The sequence below is a fragment of the Bos javanicus genome, chromosome 14 (assembly GCF_032452875.1).
Source record: "Bos javanicus breed banteng chromosome 14, ARS-OSU_banteng_1.0, whole genome shotgun sequence".
NCBI classification, from domain to species: domain Eukaryota; kingdom Metazoa; phylum Chordata; class Mammalia; order Artiodactyla; family Bovidae; genus Bos; species Bos javanicus.
Window position 1 is genome coordinate 2,690,915 of NC_083881.1, and position 21,440 is coordinate 2,712,354.

Sequence of the window (21,440 nt, forward strand, 5' to 3'; positions counted from 1 at the left end):
CGCCCGGGAAGCCAGCCCTCCAGCCAGCCTTCTGCCCGGATAGGGTGGGCCTGGGCCGGGCCACCCACCTCCTGGGGCCGTGGCCCTGCCCATCGGTCAGGGTGGTAGCGCCAGGCCAGTGGCCAGGCCCCTGTGGCGCTCTGTGAGGGCTCGTCCACGCGCTCCAGGAGGTCACTGTTTGCTCGGGCCTCTTTGGCTCCAGGGGAACAACCAGGGAGTCTGAGGTCCTGCTGGAAACACTTCTCTTATCCCCACCCAGTCTGACCGGATTCCATCCCGCCCCTCGAACCACACCCTCCAGACCTGCAGGAACAGTGAGGCCACAGTGGCAGCCGGTGTGGAGCGCGCTCTAGAGGGCCCTTCCCCCAGATGGAGGCACTGGAGGTTCCCAGTCACGCAGCCAGGAGCGGCAAAGCCGTCAGACCTGCCCAGTTCTGCGCTCCAGGCCCTCCCTGCTCGGGCCAGCGAGGTCACAGCACAGCCTCTTCTCGCTGCAGCGACTGCTGCTAGTCCTTCCTGTGCCTGTGCACCCGGCCGCTCGATTTTCATTAATTGGACCACACGCTTCTGAATAGCGAACCTGTCTCCGCGGCACTGGGACTTCCGAGGTGCTTCCTCCCAGGACTGTGGGGTCCCGGGCCCCTGCTCACACTGCTGCTGGCCTTTGGTTTGCAGTGACGTTTCCCCCCTTTTCTCTTCTGCTGTATTTCCATGTGTTTATTAAATTTGTTCACAGTGGCGCTTGTATTTTGAAGTCCGGTTGGTCATTTCCGCCTCCAGGCGTGCAGACGAGGGGGGGACCCCCCGGTGCTCCTGTGACCCCTCTCTCGGGACCTACCCGTCTCCTGCTCAGAGTTACCCTGATCCTCACTGATGGCAGAGTCTGCCAGACCCAGAGCTCCAGGAAGCACGTGTTCCTTATCTCTTTCCTCCCAGCCTCTGCTTTGTCTTAAAAGAGGGATATATATAAGACTAATGTATTCTCCAGGTCAAAATGCTTGGTGGATTGAATCAATGTTAGAGGAGCAGTGGCAAAGAGGGTGGATTCGGAGCCGGGCCTGGCAACTAAAAAAATTGTCACAGCCTAAAAGTCGTGGGCTTCCTCTGTGGCTCAGACTGTAAAGAATCTGCCTGCAATGCAGGAGACCCAGGTTCGATCCCTGGGTCTGGAAGATCCCCTGGAGAAGGAAATAGCAACCCACTCCAGTATTCTTATCTGGAGAATCCCAAGGACAGAGGAGCCTGGTGGGCTACATACAGTCCATGGGGTCACAAAGAGACAGATATGACTGGGCAGCTAACAAAAGTTGAGAGTTAATGTTTTATTTGGTGGGAGTTTTTAGGACTTCGAGTCTGGGAGACAGCATCTCAAATGACCCCGAGAGAACTGCTCAGAGGAGGCGGGGGAGGAGTCAATTTACATAGAAGTTTGCAGCAAAGGGCAGGGTGTCTGAACATCAAAAGTATTTTGTGAATTAAAGAAAACCAGATATCTCAAGTTGAGGAATTTAGTGCTTTTCTACGTATGGGAAGATGCAAGAGTCTAGGCTCAGTGAAATCGGTCTTCCCTGATGGCTGAGGTGGTAAAGAATCCGCCTGCAATGCAGGAGACCTGGGTTTGATCCCTGGGTTGGGAACATCCCCTGGAGGAGGAAATGGCAACCCTCTCCAGTATGCTTGCCTGGAGAATTCCATGGACAGAGGAGCCTGGCGGATTACAGTCCATGTGATCACAAAGATCTGGACATGAATGAGTGGCTAACATTCACACAAGCATACGCATCTCGGCTACCTGGGGCCAGTATCCTGTGTTTTGACATCCTGAGTTCCTCAGGGCTCACCGTAGGGAGTGGCTACAGCCCGAGAGCTGGCTGTCAGATAGCGCAGGTATTCTCTTTCCAGAGTGCCCTTTGGGCTCAGGAATTCACATCTGGAGGGCTGGAGTCACTGATGACTGTCACGTCCTTGTCTACGGATATGGCAGGAAATAGCTCCTTTTCACAACTGCCTGGGTTCAAACCCTGGCTCAGGCACTTCTGAGCGCTGGGCCCTGCAGCCAGCTGCCCTCTCTGGTCCTCAGTGTCCTCATCTGTAAAATGGGGGTTATAGTACTAACTATTAATATCTCATAGGCCAAAAAAAAAAAAAAAAAAATTGGAGAAGGAAATGGCAACCCCCTCCAGTATTCTTGCCTGGAGAATCCCACGGACAGAGGAGCCTTTCGGGCTACAGTCCATGGGGTCACAAGAGTCAGACACGACTGAGTAACTTTCACTTCACTTCACTAGGCCAAAAATGGGTTAAGATTGCTAAAGTGCTTAGAATAGGGCAGGGCACACGTTAACGCTATCCAAGCAGTTGCTAAATCAGTGACACTTTCCTCTTTCCCTCCTGAGTTCAAGACCAAGTGAGAAAGACACTGGAGATTCAAATAGCAGGTTTATTATGAATAACACTGAACATGAGTAGAAGGCTTGACTCACGGCCACCATTATATACCCTGGTACGAATTACACTTGGTCACGCCCCAGGCTTCCCAGGACCTGTCCTATAACCCTGCATCGTCCACTCCTCCGTCTCCTGTGACCAGAGGGCAGGGTGGGCCAGGCAGAGAAGGAGAGTGGGAAGCAAGCCTGCTCAAGGCAGCGGCCAGTCTCCTCGCTCCTCGCTCAATGGGAAAGGCTGCGGAGAGGCCAGAGTTGCCCCAGCCCTTGTTTCAAATGCCCGGATGAAGGGCGGAGGGTAGGAGGCAGACGGTCGGGGAGTTTTCCCATTTGCCAAGGACCAGTCATGGCTGTCATTTGTCAAACGCCTTCTGTGCACCTCATGTGATCTTGCTCCCTCCTCATAACTGTCTTAAAAAGAAAGTTCCACTAATTTTTCATGGGACTCAGAAACCTTAGGTGACTGTCCAAGGTCACACAGTTAAGAAGCAGCGAAAAAAAAAAAAAAAGAAGCAGCGGAGACAAGATGCATTCTTCCCCTTTGCCAGGCTGGCTGACTCTGGCTCCCCGGACAGTTGCGCACGGCTGGTTAGCTATGGTTCTAGGGGAGGTAGTGGCTTCAGTAACTGGTACCCCCCGGCAGCAAGGACTGTCTATTTCCTTGGGAGAATCTGCCTGGGCACTGACGCTTTGTGAGGCATGAGGTGGGTGCAGGTGACGGTTTTATCTACTGCCGTCGTGCCTTAGGCATGTCTGGGCACAGACTGATGGGAGGGGTGCTCGTAGGGCCCTGAGGGGCTCCTGAGAGGCAGAGTCCCCCACTGAGTTGACCAGACTGAGTCACAGAAGCCTTTCTGACTTTGAGATCTGGACACGGAGTGACTGTCGCTGTCCTAAGGAAGCAGGAGGAAGAGTGAGGCAAAGAATGAGAACCCTGAGTCTGCCAAGAGACACAGCGACTTGCCAGGTGGCCAAGCTTGGTGAGGGCTCGCTGTGCAGGGGGCCTGAGAGGGAGCTGATTCTGGTCATCTGGGCACAGGCAACAGAAAGGGACTCTGGATGACTTTAGTGCAAAAGGAGTGTACTGGACGGATACAGATTAGCCCTCATGTCAGGGGACGATGCAGAGACCCAGGCCAGGAACCACACTGGCCCTGGGGAATCCAGGTGGGTGACCACCTAGGGATGAAGACAGCGGGATGGATGAGAAAAGATTCTGGGGGTAAAAGAGACAGAGACTGGTAATGGGTTGGGTGGAGGGAACTGGGGCAGAGGGAGGAGTTGAGGATGCAGGACAGAGGCTGTGAAGAGAGGCTGTTCCAGGAGCAAGGACCACCTGGTGCGAGAGGAGGGCTTCCTTTTGGGATACGTCGAGTTTGATATGCCCCTTGGCCTCTCAGCTAGGCATTCTGGCCAAGAGCCTGGTCCAAGGTGTCGATATGAGGGTCACCCTGCAGGGTGACCATGGAGGCTGAGTGAGAACCCACAAGGAGCCACAGAATGGAGGGGGAGGGGCTGGGCCGAGGACCGCGCCGCTAGGAGCGGCTCCCGCCTGCCCCATCCCACCAGCTGGTGCCCCTGGGGTCCGCACAGGCCTTGGGCACTGCAGGTGGCGGACTTCCTTGTCCTTCCACGGCCTAGCGTCTCACACCTGGCAGGTGTTCAATGAATGTTTGTAGCTCAGTTTAACAGTTGGAAGGAGAGCTGGAAGCAGAAGTTGCCCCAGGTTTGACAGGCCTCAAGGATGACACAGAAGGCGGCGTCTCAGTGGTGCCTGGGGTCCTCGGAGGTCACAGCTTCTGCTTCCTGACCCTTCAAGGCAAATGACCAAGCTTATGTGAACGGGAGCCCTTGACTTGGGTATCGGTGCCCAGAGAGGAGACAATGGATGACACATCCCTCCAGCTCCAAAGCCTCTGTTCTCTTGAGGAATGCAAACAAATCCCCATATTTAAATACAGGCCACCCACTTGCATCAAAGTGGGTGGATCCCCTGGGAGATAAGTACACACGGTTCTGCCTGGGTTTACATCAAAGTCCTTCCCACAATCCCTCATTCACGGCCGCGTTGGCCTGCCACGGTCCTAATTCAGCATCCTTTGTTCCAGATGCCCGTGTCAAGGTTGCCTTCTCATGGGCCGATTTGGGGCTCTGGTCTAATCTGCATAAGACCTCAGCTGGTTTGTAACATCAAGTGCCTCGTGATTTGTTTGTCCTCGAAATCTGCCCGCTGCCGCAAGTCAGTCTGGTGGAGGTGTGGGAATTTTCTTAGAGCATTGTTTTCAAGCAGGCAAAATGGCTTATTTATGGAGCACTCACTGCCGGCTTTGTGATTTGTGTGAGAACAAGGCTGTCCTTGCCCCCGGAGAGCTCCCTGTGGGGGACTGCTAATGCCTGTCACAGACTAAATGTCACCCTTTTGTGAATTCACAGGATTTCAGAGCTCAAGGCCTCCCCCCCTCCCCACCGCCCTGGAGCTCACGGAAGTCCATGGACAGAGCGGGGCTGAGGGACCGCTGGGCGGGAGAAGCAGCTGGCGGCTCCCATGCTGTGCTCTTTCCTGCAAAGCACGGGGAATCCGCGTTGACATCCCCAGGGTGCTGCCTCCAAGGTCCCAGCTGTTTTTCTGTCCCCGAGGCATAGGTGGCATCTCCACCCAGCTGAGTCACCAGGGTTTTTTCCAGGTGGAGATGGTAATTACCAACCCAGGCCAGCCTGGATGTCCTCAGCCCCTAGTGGAGGCATCTCTGGGTTGCCAAACGAGTCTCTCCGTGTCAAAATGTATCTTCAGAGCCCATTTGTAGGTGGTCAGAGTCCTGGGCGCTGTGGATGAATCACAAACTATGGACACAGTAAAGCAAAAATGATGATTGCTAACATAGCATTCCTGTGTCCATCCAACAGGAATTTTAGGTGCCTCCTATCAGAGGGCTTCCCTCATAGCTCAGTCAGCAAAGAATCTGCCTGCAATGCAGGAGACCTGGGTTTGATTCCTGGGTCGGGAAGATCAACCCAGGGGGAAGATCCCTTGGAGAAGGAAATGGCACCCCACTCCAGTATCTTTGCTTGGAAAATCCCATGGACAGAGGAGCCTGGTGGGCTACAATCCATGGGGTCGCAAGAGTCGGACACAACTTAATGACTAAACCGCCACCTATCAGAGGATGTCATGCAAGCGAGAGGTACCATGAGGAAGCCAGGAGTTCTTTCCCACGCACATGTGGTCCACTCGTTACAACACCCCTCGGAGGCGGCTGGGACAACGGTCTCCATTGTGAAGACAGAGGAACTCCCTTTTCTTTTTAGGAAGTTCAAGTCACTTTGTTTCTCCTCCTAAGGAGTTTACAGCTTAGGCAAGTTGAGAAATACAAAGTCAGAGCACCTAAGTTCAGTCATTCAGGAAACACTGGGTTCAGCATGAAGTGATCCCTGTTCTTGGTTGGGTTTTGCCCATTTCTCTTATCCCCCTCGTGTCTCTGGTGCTAATTTGCTGATGCCCTCAGGGAGCCACGGACCTTGCCCGGCCTCAGCCTCTGCTCAGAGTGACCTCACTACCAGCTATACTATTGACAAGGAGGCTGTAAGAACCAGGGGATGGCGTTTGTGGTATGCATCTTCCGAGGGTGGGGGCAGGCCTTTCTCCTGTTACTTAGCTTTCGCTCTGATACTTGTGAATACCTTCCAACCCCGCTGCTGAAGTGTGTGCAGGGCCTGTAGGTTGTCACGCACATTCATTATCCATTGAAGGTTAGAGAATACCACTGACTTTGGCTTGATAACTTTACAGAAAAAGCCGTTATCGCTGTCACAGTTAAATGCAAGAGCACAAAGCTGGAGCCGATGAAAAGGAAAAGAGCCTCAACCAAAGGATAAATGACATTTCAGGAAAAGCAGAAGCGGTAGATGCGAAGACCCGTTGTAATTCAAAGCAGCAACATGTCCGATGACTTTTAGGTGGTTTCAGGTTAGAAAGGGGCAAGTACACGCCCAGCCACATGGGGGGCCCTGTGGCAGGAGCAGATTTGACCTTGGGCAGTCTCGCAACCTCTCTGTGCCTGTTCTCTCCTCCATAAACCAGGATAATAATAACATCTAACTTGAAAGTGATGATAAGAGATTATGGATTCATATGCCTAGTATCTAACAGATGCTTAAAACTGTAGCATGATTATTAAGAGGCTCACTAAGAGAAAGCAAAAAGTGGGTACAGAATTGACAGGTGCTTAGAATTAATTTTGTTTTGTCAGACTAAAAAGAAGCTTTGTTTTTTACATCCTCGTGTTATTTGTTTCCAAATCCTGACAATATCATCTCATCAGATGGAACAGCGTATACACAGAGAGTGGTGTGCTACCAAGTGTTCAGCTACAGGCTCCTGGGAAGGGGAGAACCCTGACTGGCAGGGTTTGCCAGTTTTCACGGTGTAACTATTCCCACCATGGCCGAATTCAAGTTTCCAGTGTAGTGTCAGGAGACGATAACTAAATGCAACGTGGGTTCCCACAGGGGACCCTGGAACAGAAAAATGGAGAAAACAAAGGAAGTCTGAATGATTATGGACTTCAGTTAATAACAATGCATCAGTGCTGGTTAACGAATTACGACAAATATACTAATGTAAGATGCTAATAACAGGGGAAACTGGGCGCAGGACGTATGGGAACTCTGTTCTATTGTTCTGTAAATCTAAAACTGTTCTAAAAATCAGACCCGAAGAAGAAACGATGTCAAAAGACACTTTGGGAAGAGACAGTAGTGTTAATATTTATTTTTAATTGAGGGCTTGCTGTGTGTCCGTAATTTTACATGCTGACTCTGGCTCACGTAAGGGAGGCGTGAGCAGCACATCCCCAAAACTGAAAGAGGAACGGCAGGCTGGTCAGCAGTGAGCTGTCTCCTAGGCTGGGCCTGCTTCCCTCTCTGTTGGAAGCCAGGGCTATATCCTGGGAGACAGCCACCCGCCTGGGGAAGAGGGGACCACAGTCCCCGGACCATGTGAAATGTGGGCAGTGCGTGTCCTGAGGGGCAAGCGGGGTCTTATGACCAGAGGAGAGGGGTGAGGAGGAACGGTTGCTGTTCTGCCTGCTCACAGCCCTTCCCTTCGCACCACCTCTAGGTCTGGTTTGAGCGAGGCTGCTTGCTCTCCGTTCCGTGGTGGGCATGGGACCTGGCAAAGCCTGGCCAGCCAGACCCATTGAGACTTGGGTTGAAACTACAGGAAAAGGGGCTGACTCTCCTCCAGAGTTTGCTGAGGGGACAGGAGGGGACCACTTTGCTATTACAACAGAAAACCTATGTGAGACCAGAACCTGGAGCTGCAAGGCGTAGTCAGGCCTCGTCACCCTGAAGCTGCAGTTTCAGGACCTGAAGTGAGTCGGGTCCCTCTTTTTTTCATGAAAAAGTATAATTCAATGTCTTTTAGTGCCTTCAGAGTTGTGCGATCATCTCCCCATCTCAGTGTGGTATTCACAATGGTTCACAAAGAGGTTGAAGAATACTTTGCCATATTCCATCATTTCTGGTACTCTAACTGTGTAGATGTGTGTATATGCAGATATCACACATGTTGAACAGATGCAGAAGCACCGCATATCAAAAGAGATACCAATTGTTTATACTGGTGACTGGAAGAACAGGAAAAATGTACATATTCTTTTTTGGATTCTTTGCCATTACACGTTATTACAAGATATTGAATATAGTGTTTGGTGCTATACAGTAGGTCTTGTTGTTTATTTTATATACAGTAGTATATGTCTATTAATTGGGCTTCCTAGGTGGCACAGGGGAAAAGAATTTGCCTGCCAATGCAGGAAACACAAGAGATGTGGGTTGGATCCCTCAGTCAGGATGATCCCCTCGAGTAAGAAATGGCAGCCCACTCCAGTATTCTTGCCTGGAGAATCCCATGGACAGAGGAGACTGGTGGGCTACAGTCCATGGGGTTGCAAAGAGTCAGATATGACTGAGCATGCACACGCATTTATCTGTTAATCACTTATTTCTAATAATTTATTTTTGTTGCATTTTACAAAAGTATCAGTTCACATGGATTGGAAGAAAAAAAAGCTGATCTTTTACTTGAGGTAGTTTTCCCAAACTATTGCTCTGGATCACTGAGAATTAGCATAAGTCAAGATCTTGATGGAAATGGAAAATATGAGCATGGAGCTGGGAACTCAGTGCCTGAGAGCAGCTTCAGAGCCACACAAGCTGGTTTGGGTCCTGTGTCTGTCACTTACTTGCTGGGTAGACTTGAGCTGGGTAGCCGTCCCCTTCTAGCCTCAGTTTATTCATCTATAAAATGCACTTACTGGGATGTAGCCAAGGTGGTTGTGAGAATTAAATGAGATGATAGATAGCCTGGGAGCAGAATTTCCCAGGAAACATGGCCCCCTTTCTTCTGTGAGGCTGGTGAGGGGCAGTAGCTGGGGCATGGGAGCTCTGGACACTCTGATTTGAGCTTTAACTGCCAATTCTGGGCCAAAGGGCTATCTCAGGTCAGGAGGGGCAAGGGGTTGTCCCTGGCCTGGACCTGTTCAGCACCGTACAGGGGAAGGGTGTCCCCTCTGTGTGTGTGTGTGTGTGTGTGTGTGTGTGTGTGTGTGTGCCGTGGGGGTGGGGGTTGGGAAGTGAGCAGGGGGCCCAGGCCTGAGAGCAGACCTGTGTCCGCTGCTGCACGCAGGGTCCCTTCACGTTCACTAACAGGGGAGGCTGAGGGTGTGGAGTGGAGGCGGCGCCTGGAAGAGGTCCCGCTAGAGCTCCTTGTATCAGAGGAACCAGGAACAGCCTGAGGGTGGGGTGGGGCGGGTGATCTGTATGAGCAGGGGGTCATACAGTTAGCAAGTCCCCTAACTTCAGCTGGGGACACTCCTCCCATCTGGGATGAATTGCTCCCAGATGCTCACAGGAGACACGTGCCCACTGCAGGCACTGCTGGGGGGCGTGACCCTTTCTCCTCACCCTAGTGGTCGAGAAGAACCCCACATGCCTACTTCCTACATTAAATTCCCTAGGGAAGTGAAACCTCTAACATGTAGTGAAACATGCGTACACTGTCTAGGCGTCCCGTGAGCCCAAAAGTTTCCTGGCAGGAGAGCCACACCCTGTGGTGGGGGCCCATCTCGTCTCTACTTCGGTCAGAGTGTGGAGGACGGACTCTGCCTTCTGGCCACTCGTGCTGCCTCTCCTTTGGCCTGCTTCCCCTTGGGACATCTTTCCTAGGGATACCCCCGACCCTTTCCTTCTGGTCTTGCAGTCGCCTCCCCTCCCCATTTTACAGATGAAGAGGTTGAGGCAAAGAGGTTGAGCGGCTACTTTAGGACCACTGGGTAGTCATGTGGGGGAGCTGGAATTTGAACCCAGGTTTCCTGGCCTCGTCTCTTCTTCCCCTGCTTCCTGCTGCCTGGTCCCTGAGTAGTCTCCGATCCTTGGCACTCCAGGGCCAGGCCCACAGCTCCCAGGGGCACATCTTAATGGGCCTAGTGGTGGGCCAGGCACCTGTCTTCCGGGTCCCACTTTTTGTCACCGCAGCCTCTTTAGGCAGATGGCAGGCTGGTCAATGCCACGAAGTGGGCAGAAATCTGGGACTCGGTCATCAGCTTGCGTGCTCTTGTTACCGTGCATCCACCTTCTGACCTTAAATCTGTTTCTGCTTCCCTGTGGTGAGCGAGTCCCTCCTGGGGGCAAGCCCCCTCCAGATGAGAGAACCGAGGGGCTTCTCCAGGGAGACCTGCTCCGAGGGTCGGTGCAGCTGCTCTGCCACCACACAGGAAGCCCTTACTGAAAGCTTCCCACACAAGGTCAGCGCTTGGCCCATCTGGCGCAGTGCAGAAAGGGAGAAGCCAAATGGCGTTCTGTATTTTGTTTTTTGTACAGGGCCGAGTGCAGCAGAGGCTCGCGGGGAGAGGGAGGAGCACAGACTTCACAGTTGGACAGATTGGGGCTTTGAATTCCAGCCGTGCTGTTTGTCTGATGGCTTCGCTTTTTTTCTGAGCCACAGTTTTCACATCAATAAAATGGGGATGATGATCACAGCATCCATGGGGCAGAGTTGCTAGGAGGTTTGGAGAGTGTCTACAGGATCTGACTCACAGAGCCCAAGTACAGTTGACCTTTGGCAACACTATGCTCTGTGGGGTCCTTTGGGTATCCTGTCTGTGATCAAGATTGGTAATCTGTACATTGATGCTGCAGCTAAGCAAGAACACTTGCTGAGGGTATACAATGCCAAGCACTTTGCTGAATGTTTTACGGGATGGTCCATTTGCTCCCCATCCTTTGTAAGCCCCGGTTACAGAGGAGTGAGGCTCAGAGATGCTATGCAACCTACGGCATCAGACGCTGGTGAACTTGAGCCTGGGTCAGCTCTGTTGTTCCTCCATCTCCAGAGGTTGAGCACTTAGGCACCGCAGGTATGCTCCAGGGATAAGAAGGGTCTGTTAGACAGTGCGTTCCTCACTATTTACCTTCCTCCTTTTGTACCTCTTTGCCCTTCTTATTTGCATTGCTTCTTCCTCTCACCCTTTCCCTATTTTCTTTCTTTATTAAGTGAGAGTTAAACATCAAGTTCAAACATATCATGATCAAGTTGAGGAAACAAAGTATCAGTTGTCTATGGCTGTGTAACAAAATGAGAGACTTAAAACCACAATCTTTTATTTTATTGGCTTATAACTGTCTGGCTAGGCAGTCTGGGTGCAGCTGGAAGTTCTAGGTTTCTCTGGGTCTCAGGTGGCTGTAGTTGTCAGACAGCTTCTCTGGGGCTGGGTGGCCCAGTGCAGCGTCATTCATCTTCCTGGTGGTTGGCAGCCTGTTGGCCTGGGTGCCTCAGTCACCACTCAGTAGGCACACTTGGGCTTAAGACAGTGAAAACTGCACGGCCCCTTGAGGCTTCAGCTCAGAAATCATACATCACCTGTGACACATTTTAGTGGTCAAAGCAAGTTAACAAGATCGGTCCAAATGCGTGCATGCTCAGTCGCTTGTCGTGTCCGACTCTTTGCGACCCTATGGATTGTATCTTGCTGTGCTCCTCTGTCCAAGGGATTCTCCAGGTAAGAATACTGGAATGGGTTGCCATGCCTTCCTCCAGTGGATCTTCCTGACCCAGGGATCGAACCCGTGTCTCTTATGTCTCCTACATCGGTAGGCGGGTTCTTTACCACTAGTACCACCTGAAAAAGTAGATTCCACTTCTTTCAGGGAGAAGTATAAAAAATTTGGTGCCCATTTTTAGTCTACACACTAAGCACAATCCCCCAAAGATATCATTAATATAACTCCTTTTTGTCCTTCAGTCCTCTTCTATTCTCATTCCATCCTTATACTTCTGAAAATAATTCCTTACTTCACACCATGCAAAGCTTCATTCACCACTCAACAAATATTTTATTATGTGCCAGGGTCCCAGAAGTGAACAAAACAAATCCGCTCTAGAGAATCTACTATTCTAGTGGAGGGAGGAGACAATGCAGAAATAAGCAAGCACACACTGTAGGGCTGTGATGTCCAAAGCACAGAGCACATGAGGCGGTGGAGCCTGTGTGTCAAAGGGTGGGGGGTGGTGGGTGGTTCCTATTACAGAGAGAGAGGGTTGACATCTAATGAGGTGACATCTGAGCCTAAAGGAAGTGAGGGAGTAAGATCCAAGCAGAGGGGAAGATTTCCAAGTAGAGCAAACAGCCAGTGCAAAGGCCCTGGGGCTAACATCAAGAGACACCATTTCTTAAGATCTTAAATGTAGTTTTAAAAAAACCTTACATATTCACGAAAGAACGATAAAAGGAAACGTTTAAAAATTGCAGAACTCTTGCTAAGCGAAAGCATTTTATTCTACCTGATTTAGTGATAACGGGATTACAGCTTCTCAGAAGGGAACAGAGGGTCACCTCTCTGAGCTTCAGGGAGTTCACCTTTCAAAAGGAGAACTGTGTGCCTATCCCGCCTCTCGCCTTGTGGCGGGGATCAAAGGGACACTATGAAAAATGAAAGTTGCTCTGCTTCTGGTTTCGTTTCCTACCGCAAGGGTGCCCGTGATTTTTTTTTTTTAAAGAACACAAATCAGATATCACTTCCGCTTAAAATCTTCCAAAGGATCCCTGCTGCCTAAAGTATAGGAGATCCAGGTACCTGAGCAAGATTGCGAGGCTCCTAGCCATCTGCATTTCTTACCCAGCACCCCCACCCCGCCACTCCACTCCCCCGTCGTACTCCTGGCAAAACCTGCTCTCATCGCAGCTGCCTCCCTGCCATCCCCTCGTGAGTCTCAAGCCTCAGCCCCTCGGGGACCCGCGCCATCGGGGTTCCGGGCCCAGGTCAGCGCCCCGCGGGTGCTCAGGCAGAGGTCCACCTTCCAAGATCAAACCTGGGTCAGCCCAGCACTAGCTCTGACGCCCCTGAACCCGCTCCCTCTCTGCAAAGGGTCACCAGTAGGGTGGGCGTGAAGCCTGGAGGGGACCCGGGCCGGCGCGGGCACACAGCGGGGCTCCACACCCGTGCCTCGGCCCCTGGGGACCGGCTGTGGGGCTGCCGACCGGGGGAGCGGTGCCTCCAGAAGGGCTGCGTCTGGGGCTCCGGGCAGGGAAAGGGTGCGAGGGCTCCCCCGTAGTCCCCTCAACTCCGTCGGCCCAGAGCTGCTGCCTCGGGGCGTCCGCTTGGCCGGGTGCCGCTCCCGCCCCCAGCGAGGGCTTCCCCCGGGGCTGCCGTTCGGGGCCGCAGCCACGCCCGCGGCCGCCCGCAGCCCGGCTCCGGCGTCTCCCCAGCGCGAGCCCGGTGGGTCGAGCCCGGCCGCGCGCTGGGCATGCGCGGGCCGCGGCGCGCATGCGCGGTACTCCCGGGAGGCGGAAGCTCGGGGCAGGGACGCGGCCGAGCGCGCGCAGCGGCGGGGGTGGGGCGGGGGCGCGCCTCAGCCGGCCGCCGCGCACGCGCGGCCCGCGCCGACGCAGCACGGCCCCGAGGGCGCGAGCCCGCCGCCGCCGCCGCCGCCGCCGGGCCGGGACCGCTGTGCGCCCGCGGCGTGAGGCGTGGGAGGGAGCGCGGCCCGTCAGCCGCGGCGCCGCCCGGTCGTCGTCCGCTTTCGCCTGCCGGCACCGCCGCGGTCGGAGTGAGTGAGGGGCCCGGGCCGGGGCCGGGGCGTGGGGCCGACTCGCGGAGCTGCTGGTTGGCAGGGCGGCGGCCCCAGGGCTGAGGGGCCGAGCGGGGCCGGACCGCCCTGTCCCGGCGGCGGGTGCGGCGGGGACAGGCCCCTCCCGCGCCGGCCAAGGCCCCGGGAGGCAGGGGCGTGAGGGAAGCCGGGGCGCCCCGGCCGGCCGAGGGGTGCGGGGCCCGGACAGTCTGAGGGTCTCCAGGCCAGGGGCTGGTGGGGGAGGCCGGGGGCTCCGGGAAGCATGGGCTCTGGGGGGGCGCAAGGAGGCCGGGGGTCCGCGGGCTCGAGAGTCCGAGGGTCTGGAGGCCGTGCGGGCTCGGGAAGGGAGGCCGGCTGGCCTGTGCCGGAGCGGGCCGAGGGCCTCCACAACAAAAGGGCCGGGAGAGGACTCGGCCGGGGCCGGGCCGGGGCCGGGCCGGGCGGGCCTCGAGCCCGCGTGCGGGGCGGCCGGCCGCCCGCGGCCCCGCGGCCCGCGCTCAAGTTTTCTGCCGCCCGGAGCTTTTCCGGCGGCCGCCGTAGACCTGGCCGGACTCGCTGCGCTTCCCAAGTTTCCTCCTCTTCCCGCCCCAGCCCCCAACTCCGCTGCGAGCTGGCTCTGTCTCTGTCTCTCTCTCCGGGTCCTTCCCTAGCACCTCTTTCTTCCTCAGAGGAGGATGGATGTGTGTGTGTGTGTACGTGTACGCTGCTATTAATACTTAGTTTTATTTGACTGTAGCATTTTGTAGCTTAATGCACTAAGGGTAAAGGTTTTTTCCTGTTGTTGATGTTGTTTTTTGAGCCATTTCAGCAGTCTTCTCGTTCAGTTAGCCTGCAGCTGGGTTTTTGGCAGTGAGACTAACATAATAGTAATATTGTGGTAATATGGGAACCGCTTGAAATACGGTCAAGTTGAAGGCTGTGTCAGAGTTTGAGAATCTGCACTTATCTGAATCTGCACGACCATCATTGGGATTCTTACTTAGGATGTAAACTTCTTCGTGGTTGGAAAAACAGGCCATCACTGTTCGAGATGAAATACCAGAGCCTCACCCTTAAAACTTTTTGTCAAACGGGTAATGAAAATAAGTCTCTTCTTTGAAATGACGCAGCCAAGCCCTCAGGTTAGTCGTCCTGTCTTTTGACAACCTCTGAAAAGCGGGAGGAAAGTATGTGGATGACGTGATTTAAGGTTCACAGTAAGTTAGCATTCAGCTTACTTTGTTGAGCTGTAGTCTGGATAATATTTTGGTCCAATTGTGCTGTTCAGTTAATTTTTAAAACCCTGTAGTATTTAAACACATGAAACTTTGAAAGGAAGTTTGTGTTTCAACTTTCAATTCATAAAAATACTGTCTCAGTATCTTTATGAGTATATGGTTTCATGTTTTTGGCTGTCTTCGGAGGGGAAAAGCTAGGCAAGTTTACCATTAGCATCTTCTGAACACTCATGTACTAAAGATAAATATTATAGATTCTTCTCTGGAGAATTTTTCAGGTCATTATCAAATAATCCAGTTTAATGATGAGCACCGAAAAATACTGTTTAAAACACATGTTCCATTTTAAACGCGCCCGCACATAACACTTAAGGAAAGGACTAAACAGAAGGACTTGTACATCATTCAGAGGTGATGCATTGAGGAGCAAGTGCTTGGCTAAATAAAGACCCTGCATCCAAAACTTAGTATTTATGAAGCTGAGGCCGTGGGTCCCCGAAAGTGAGTCATGAAGTGTTAGATCAGGAGTGATGTTCCACTAGTGTAATGGTCTAAAGTGTCTGGGAAAGGTGGGAGTTAGGAGTAGCAGTAAGGATCATGAAAATGTTATTAGTGAGTAGTGAAAGTCGCTCAGTTGCGACCCCACGGGCTATACAGCCCATGGAATTCTCCAGGCCAGAACACTGGAGTGGTGGCCTTTTCCTTCTCTAGGGGATCTTCCCTACCCAGGGATCGAACCCCAGTCTTCTGCATTGTGGGTGGATTCTTTACCCCCTGAGCCACAAGGGAAGCCCAAGAACACTGGAATGGGTAGCCTGTCCTTTCTCCAGCAGATCTTCTTGATCCAGGAATCGCACCAAGGTCTTCTGCATTGCAAGTGGATTCTTTACCAACTGAGCTATCAGGGAAGCCCAGTTTAGTTTTTAACGAAACTCATTTCTGTAACGCTGTGTCCTTTGTTGGAAAGTACAGACATTAATGTTCCAATTCTCAAAACTAGGTTCTTCAGCTAGATAACTTTTCTTACTAGAAGGTTGGCAAAATTGTCTAAATAACAAAATTGTATTGTTAAAGCCTACCCTTTTAAGAGAAATACTGGTGAGTTCCCTCAGAAGAAACTACTCTGTTGTATTTTGTGATACATATGTAGTCTGTGATGTAATAAAGTGGTATGGATAGTAAAAGAAAACTTTGAAAGTTACTGTCTTTGCATGTTATTTTGAATTAGGGAGGTGGGATCTTAGCTCATATCTCTAAAGGTTTTATGGAAACCTTTTTTCATGTACTTTGAGGTGTCTTAATTTTCAAAAAAATAATTAAATATTGTTTTAAGGATAACAAAAGATGCAATTGAAGTAGCTAATACAATATATAAATCTTTAACTTTTAAAATAAAACATTTTCAGTTTAGATATATTTTCATTTAGAATAAATCTGGTTTTAAATTTCAGTGGCATGAAAAGTTCTATTATTTTTTATTACTGTAGCTTTATAGTATAGTCTGAAGTCAGGAAGCCTGATTCCTCCAACTCTGTTTTTCTTTCTCAAGATTGCTTTGGCTACTTGAGGTCTTTTGTATTTCCATACAGATTTTTAGAATTTTTGTTGTTATTTTTGTTCTAGATCTGCAAAAAATGCCATTGGTAAAACGTTCTGTTATTTTTATCATATTTGTGAAATGAGGTGTTTTTTTTTTTTTTTTTCTGGCTAGTAAATCAGAAAAATTTAGTTTCTGAAGTACTTTACTTTGCCTTAATGCTCTAGTTTAAGAACATATTTTCATTAGTTTTCCCCTTACTAAAATCCCTTAAATAATTAGCAAGAAATTACTGTAGGAATCTTTGAGAATTTTCAATGCCATCTGTATAGATTATTTAAAATGTTCGCGTAAGAAAGTTTGGGCAAAGCAAATGGCCTTACTTGAGTCGATAGTACTAAGCTCCAAGAAGTTTATGTACGCACAGAAAGCTTCAGATGCTGCATTGCTCACCCGTCCTCAGAAGGACCCTGGGTGAGGGAGGTGGGGGGAGAGCAGGTGTGGGTCCCCTTGGGCCACCTGTGTTTTTCTCGCTCACCCAGCCACGTTCAGGAGTTAGGGATTTTTTCCCCCTTCTTTTCAGTGTTTGCTGCTGCTGCTGTGTTGCTTCAGCCGTGTCCAACTCTGTGTGACCCCATAGACGGTAGCCCACCAGGCTCCCCCATCCCTAGGATTCTCCAGGCAAGAAAACTGGAGTGGGTTGCCATTTCCTTCTCCAATGCGTGAAAGTGAAGTCCCTCAGTCATGTCTGACTCTTCGAGACCCCATGGACTGAAGCCTACCAGGCTCCTCCGTCCATGGAATTTTCCAGGCAAGAGTACTGGAGTGGGGTGCCGTTGCCTTCTCCATTTTCAGTGTTTACTAGTGGATTTATTTGAGTCTTTTATTGCTTTTTCTCTCTACTGACATTTTGGCAGATTTTTTTTTTTCCCCTTTTTTTCATGACTACCAAAAGACAACTCAATGCAAGAGAAATGAAATTCATGTCTACCAGTTTCTGGTATTAATTTCTAGGAATTCTGCCAAATCTTACCATTTAGAATTACACAAGTGTGTTTCTGATTGGAAATCTGTAGAGGAACCCCCTCTGTTCATAGCTATAACAATTGCATTTTTTTTTTTTTTGATTAGGCTCAATGATGGAAATAAAATTCAGATGCACAAATACAGTTACAATTTCAGTTTAAATAGAATTTTTAGGGAGTTGCCTAGTGGTCTAGTGGTTAGGACTCCATGCTTTCACTGCAGAATACCTGGGTTCAGTCCCTGGTCAGGGAACTAAGATACTGCAAGCTACATGGTGTGGCCAAAAAAAAAAAAAAAGGAATATTTTAGCAAAACTGTTAAGTCTAGTGTGCTTTGCGTAAACACTAATGAAGTGATTTATAGACAGAAGTAGGAAGTGTTTCCCCAAGTGGCACCGTCGCCACTCTTCAGCAGTTGGAAACCTCAGAGGGAAACGCTAGTGGCATCACCACAAGGACATGAAGGACGTGCAGGCTTTTGCTTACACACTTTGCATTTAACTGAAGCTGCCCTACCTAAATCTTACTTACATACCTTGCCGTGTACTGTAAACTCATTTTTCAGATCCAGAAGAATGACTTAAGTTATATATTTGAATATTATCCAGTGAGAGGGGAAGAACATCGCTGGGCACCTGGTGGGTGCCCATGTTGTTGGTGGGTGTCACTGCCTTTTTATAGATGAGTTAAGTACTGGAGAAGCTCTGCCCTGTAAGCTGCACGTGTTAGACACCGTGTGCCAGGGCAGAGCCAAGTGCTGTAGTGCTCTATCTGCTTTATTCCTTGAGAAAACTAGAGCGGTACTTGGGTCTGCAGCTTCCTTTTGCAGATGAAACAGTGGAAGCCTAGAGGTACAGTCGCTCATTGTGGGTCTTCAGCCCACAGGGGTGGACCCAGCTTGGCTGGACCTGGGGGACCGCAGTGTGAGCTCCTGACAGCCTGCGTGCAGCCTCCCTGGTGGGAAGAGCAGCAGCCAGTAAAACTCTAACCCGGTCTCCTGCGGTGGGAGTAAATAGAGTGCTAGTGTAATGACCACGTCTGGGAAAGTCTAGGTAATTATATTTTCACTTGAACCTGACACTTTGGATTATGAAGTGCTCATCTGGTTAACATAGTGTAAGTAACCATTTTGATGAATATACCAAGATTGTTTCATTATTTGACATCTGTTTAGAATCAGGTAGATAAAATGTATAATGCATGATGCAGTGACCGATCCTTCTTATTTATCAAGGGATGTGCGTTAGTAACCTCCACGTTTACAGTTTTTTCATTGGTGACTTTTTTTGAAGGGTGGGTGTTGTTTGAAGACAGTTTTGTGGGAAGCAAGGGGTATGTAAGGGAAAAACAAATTGCACATTTCTCACACAGGTATGAGCCCCTTGTGGTAATCCTGGTATTTATAATCTCTGACACACTGCTGCTCTATAAATGTTTCTGAAATTAATGTGCTCATTCTCACCAACTTAGAATTTTCCATTCTTCTTTTAAGAGTCGGCACATACTCTGCTCCTTTATTTGGGGCCTGTGAACCAAAACCAAGGGTTAGAAGAACCTAAGCTTTCCTGTCTGTGGGCTCTCTGTGCCTGGAATCTCCTTTCTGCCTCCACTGTCTATACTGAAAGTCCTGTAGCTTGGATTCTGCTGTGAACCGTGGTGCTTGTGTCTACTGGTAACCAAAGCACCGTGTAATTGTCTTTGCTGGCCTGAAGGAAGAGCTTACAGTTGTACACATTATATATATTTAGTGGCTTGTGTGTCTTCTCATGAGAATTTAAGCACCATGAAGGCAGACACTTGGTTTTTCACACTGTTGGGTCACCAGTGCCCAGCACAATATTTATTGAGAAGAACTGAAACTTGTTAATAGTTGTGTGTGTGTGTTGGTCACTCAGTTGTGTCCCACTCTTTGCGACCCCATGGACTGTACCTTGCCAGGCTTCTCTGTGCATGGAATTCTCCAGTCAAGAATGCTGGCGTGGGTTGCCATTCGGTTCTCCAGGGGATCTTCCCATCCTAGGGATCAAACCTGGGTCCTCCACATTGCAGGCATATTCTTCACCACTGAGCCACCTGGGTTGGAGGACAGCTATTACATCAGCCAGTCATCTGTGGCTTTGCTTGCCTTGGTGAAGGACCTCCCTTTAAAACCATGTAAAACTCGATACTAGGGAAGAATTGGATTATCTTTGTTTCACTTCCGTCTGCTTTATTTTAGATTACTGCTATCATCATACTTGGACTAGGGAAAACATACTGCTGTTCCCCTTTACGTTTTTGAAGTGTTCTTTTATAGAAACTGATCCTGTATTAATTGATCTTGTGTTCATTAGGAGGCATCCTAAATTCTGCAGGCATAGAAGACTACTCAAGGTGACACAGAATGAGTGGGGTTTATAAAAGCTCCTTGATTACTGGTCCAGAAGCTCTAGTGTGTCTTTTACTAATCAGCTGGATTCATTGGCTGCCGTACAAGAGTTTTACATTATGCCCTGAAACCATTTTTAAAAACCCATTTCCTGTTGCTGCCTGCCAGTTATATAGTATGCCAGCTTTTGCTTGCCATGACAGGTCCCTTACCTTTCGGTCATTTGGGGTGTCAGCATTTGGATAGCAGAGAGTAGTTTGTTCTGCTTCATCGAGTTCCCCCTTAGTCCCGCTGTACCGTGGGGGGAAACACACACTTGCAGGGTCTGGGGAGCTCCAGGTTGTTGGCAGTGCTTCTCAGGGTCGTCCCAGGTCAGAAGTGCAGAGGCTCCAGCCTGATTTCTGACCCACTGACTCCGGCTCTGGGGGCAGGGCCGGCTGTCAGTTCCAGCTTGCTGTGCTTTCGGTGCGTGCTGTTTGTGAACCACTGCCTTAGAGGGCTTAAGAGAAACACAAGTTGTAGCAGGCAAACATAAGCCATAAATGGCAGAGGTATGTATGAGTATGGTCTCTTTGACCTCTTTAGATTTGCTAACAAGGTTGTTTTCCGAACAGTACTCTTAAATATGTTTTTGGAGTCTTGAGAAGACCTCATAGTTCCTTTTGTGTAGAGATTTTGAAGGTTTTCTGCTGAGCCCACTCAGTTCTTTTGAATCCTGGTGTGGATTTTAAATGAACAATCTCGTGTTGCAGTAGCAGTTTGTATGGCTCCTGGACTTGTGGCTTTTGGCAAATAGCAGGGGAGTGTGTGCATGCATGCATATAGCAGGGGAGTGTGTGCATGTGAGTGTGAAGGCTCACGTTCCTTGGTGGTTTTGTTTTGGTGCTGAAGAATTGGCTAGCTTTTGCTAGAATCAGGGTGATTGCCAAGTCTTGGGGTGACTGATGAAGTGGTATTGTGTGAATTGATTCTATGCCTAGCATTACATTTGTACCTGAATTTCATGAATTTGGTTTTGCCTCTCTTTTTTCTTGAGAGGCAGCCTGAGTAAAAGTTAGTGTACCACCGTGGGATCGACCCTGGGCCTTGTGCAGAGTTAGATGCATGTGTTGGTAAATAGCATATTGTCAGCCTGGGAACAAGGATTCTCTGTTGTCTTTTCTCGTGCTACGTGGTCGGTCAGTAATTGTGTAATGATGGGAGGAGGGTACCTCCTGCTGGGGTCCTGGGAGGAGTCAGTCACCCAGACTAAACCAAGTAGCTCTGTTGTGGGGGCTTTGTGGGAAGGGGGTCTGTAACTGTGAAAGTTGTTACAGAGGTAGAGAAGCACTTATCAAAGGCGATGGAATTAAATGTAGTCTCAGAACACTGAGGAGGTTGTTTGCGTGTGAGTTCTGTCCCCTCCCTGATCTTTCAGTCAGCTGTGCAGCTCCATGAAGGCAAAAATAATAGAAATGAGCTGGTGGAGAGAGCTCTTTGGAACAATCTCTGTCTCCTTAAAATTGGCCAAGTGAAATTAAAGTTCTCGTTAGTAGTCTCCCATTAATGTGACTCTGGTTAAATGTACAGCTGCCCGCTCCTGGGTGTCCGAGGGGTTGGGACCAGGACCTTCCTTGGATACCAGGTTCCTTGGGTGCTCAAGTCCCGTATATACAACTGTGCACACCGTCCTGTGTACTTTATAAACGTCTCTAGATGACTTACAGTACCTGGCACAGTGGAAT

At 50.2% G+C, this 21,440-nt stretch overlaps 1 protein-coding gene across 12 annotated transcripts in view; it reads left to right on the top strand.

The window, feature by feature from the left end:
• Positions 1-13,409: 13,409 nt before the first annotated feature.
• The window catches only part of PTK2 (protein tyrosine kinase 2), a 192,754-nt gene continuing 184,723 nt past the window's right edge, over positions 13,410-21,440 (top strand). For 5 of the 12 annotated variants that reach the window (XM_061438469.1, XM_061438476.1, XM_061438482.1 and 2 more), the window contains exon 1: positions 13,411-13,548. The gene's annotated coding sequence lies outside the window, so the exon portion shown is untranslated. Of the gene's footprint in view, positions 13,549-21,440 lie in introns of all 12 variants that reach the window. The other 7 variants (XM_061438473.1, XM_061438472.1, XM_061438475.1 and 4 more) reach the window with 5 other exon arrangements.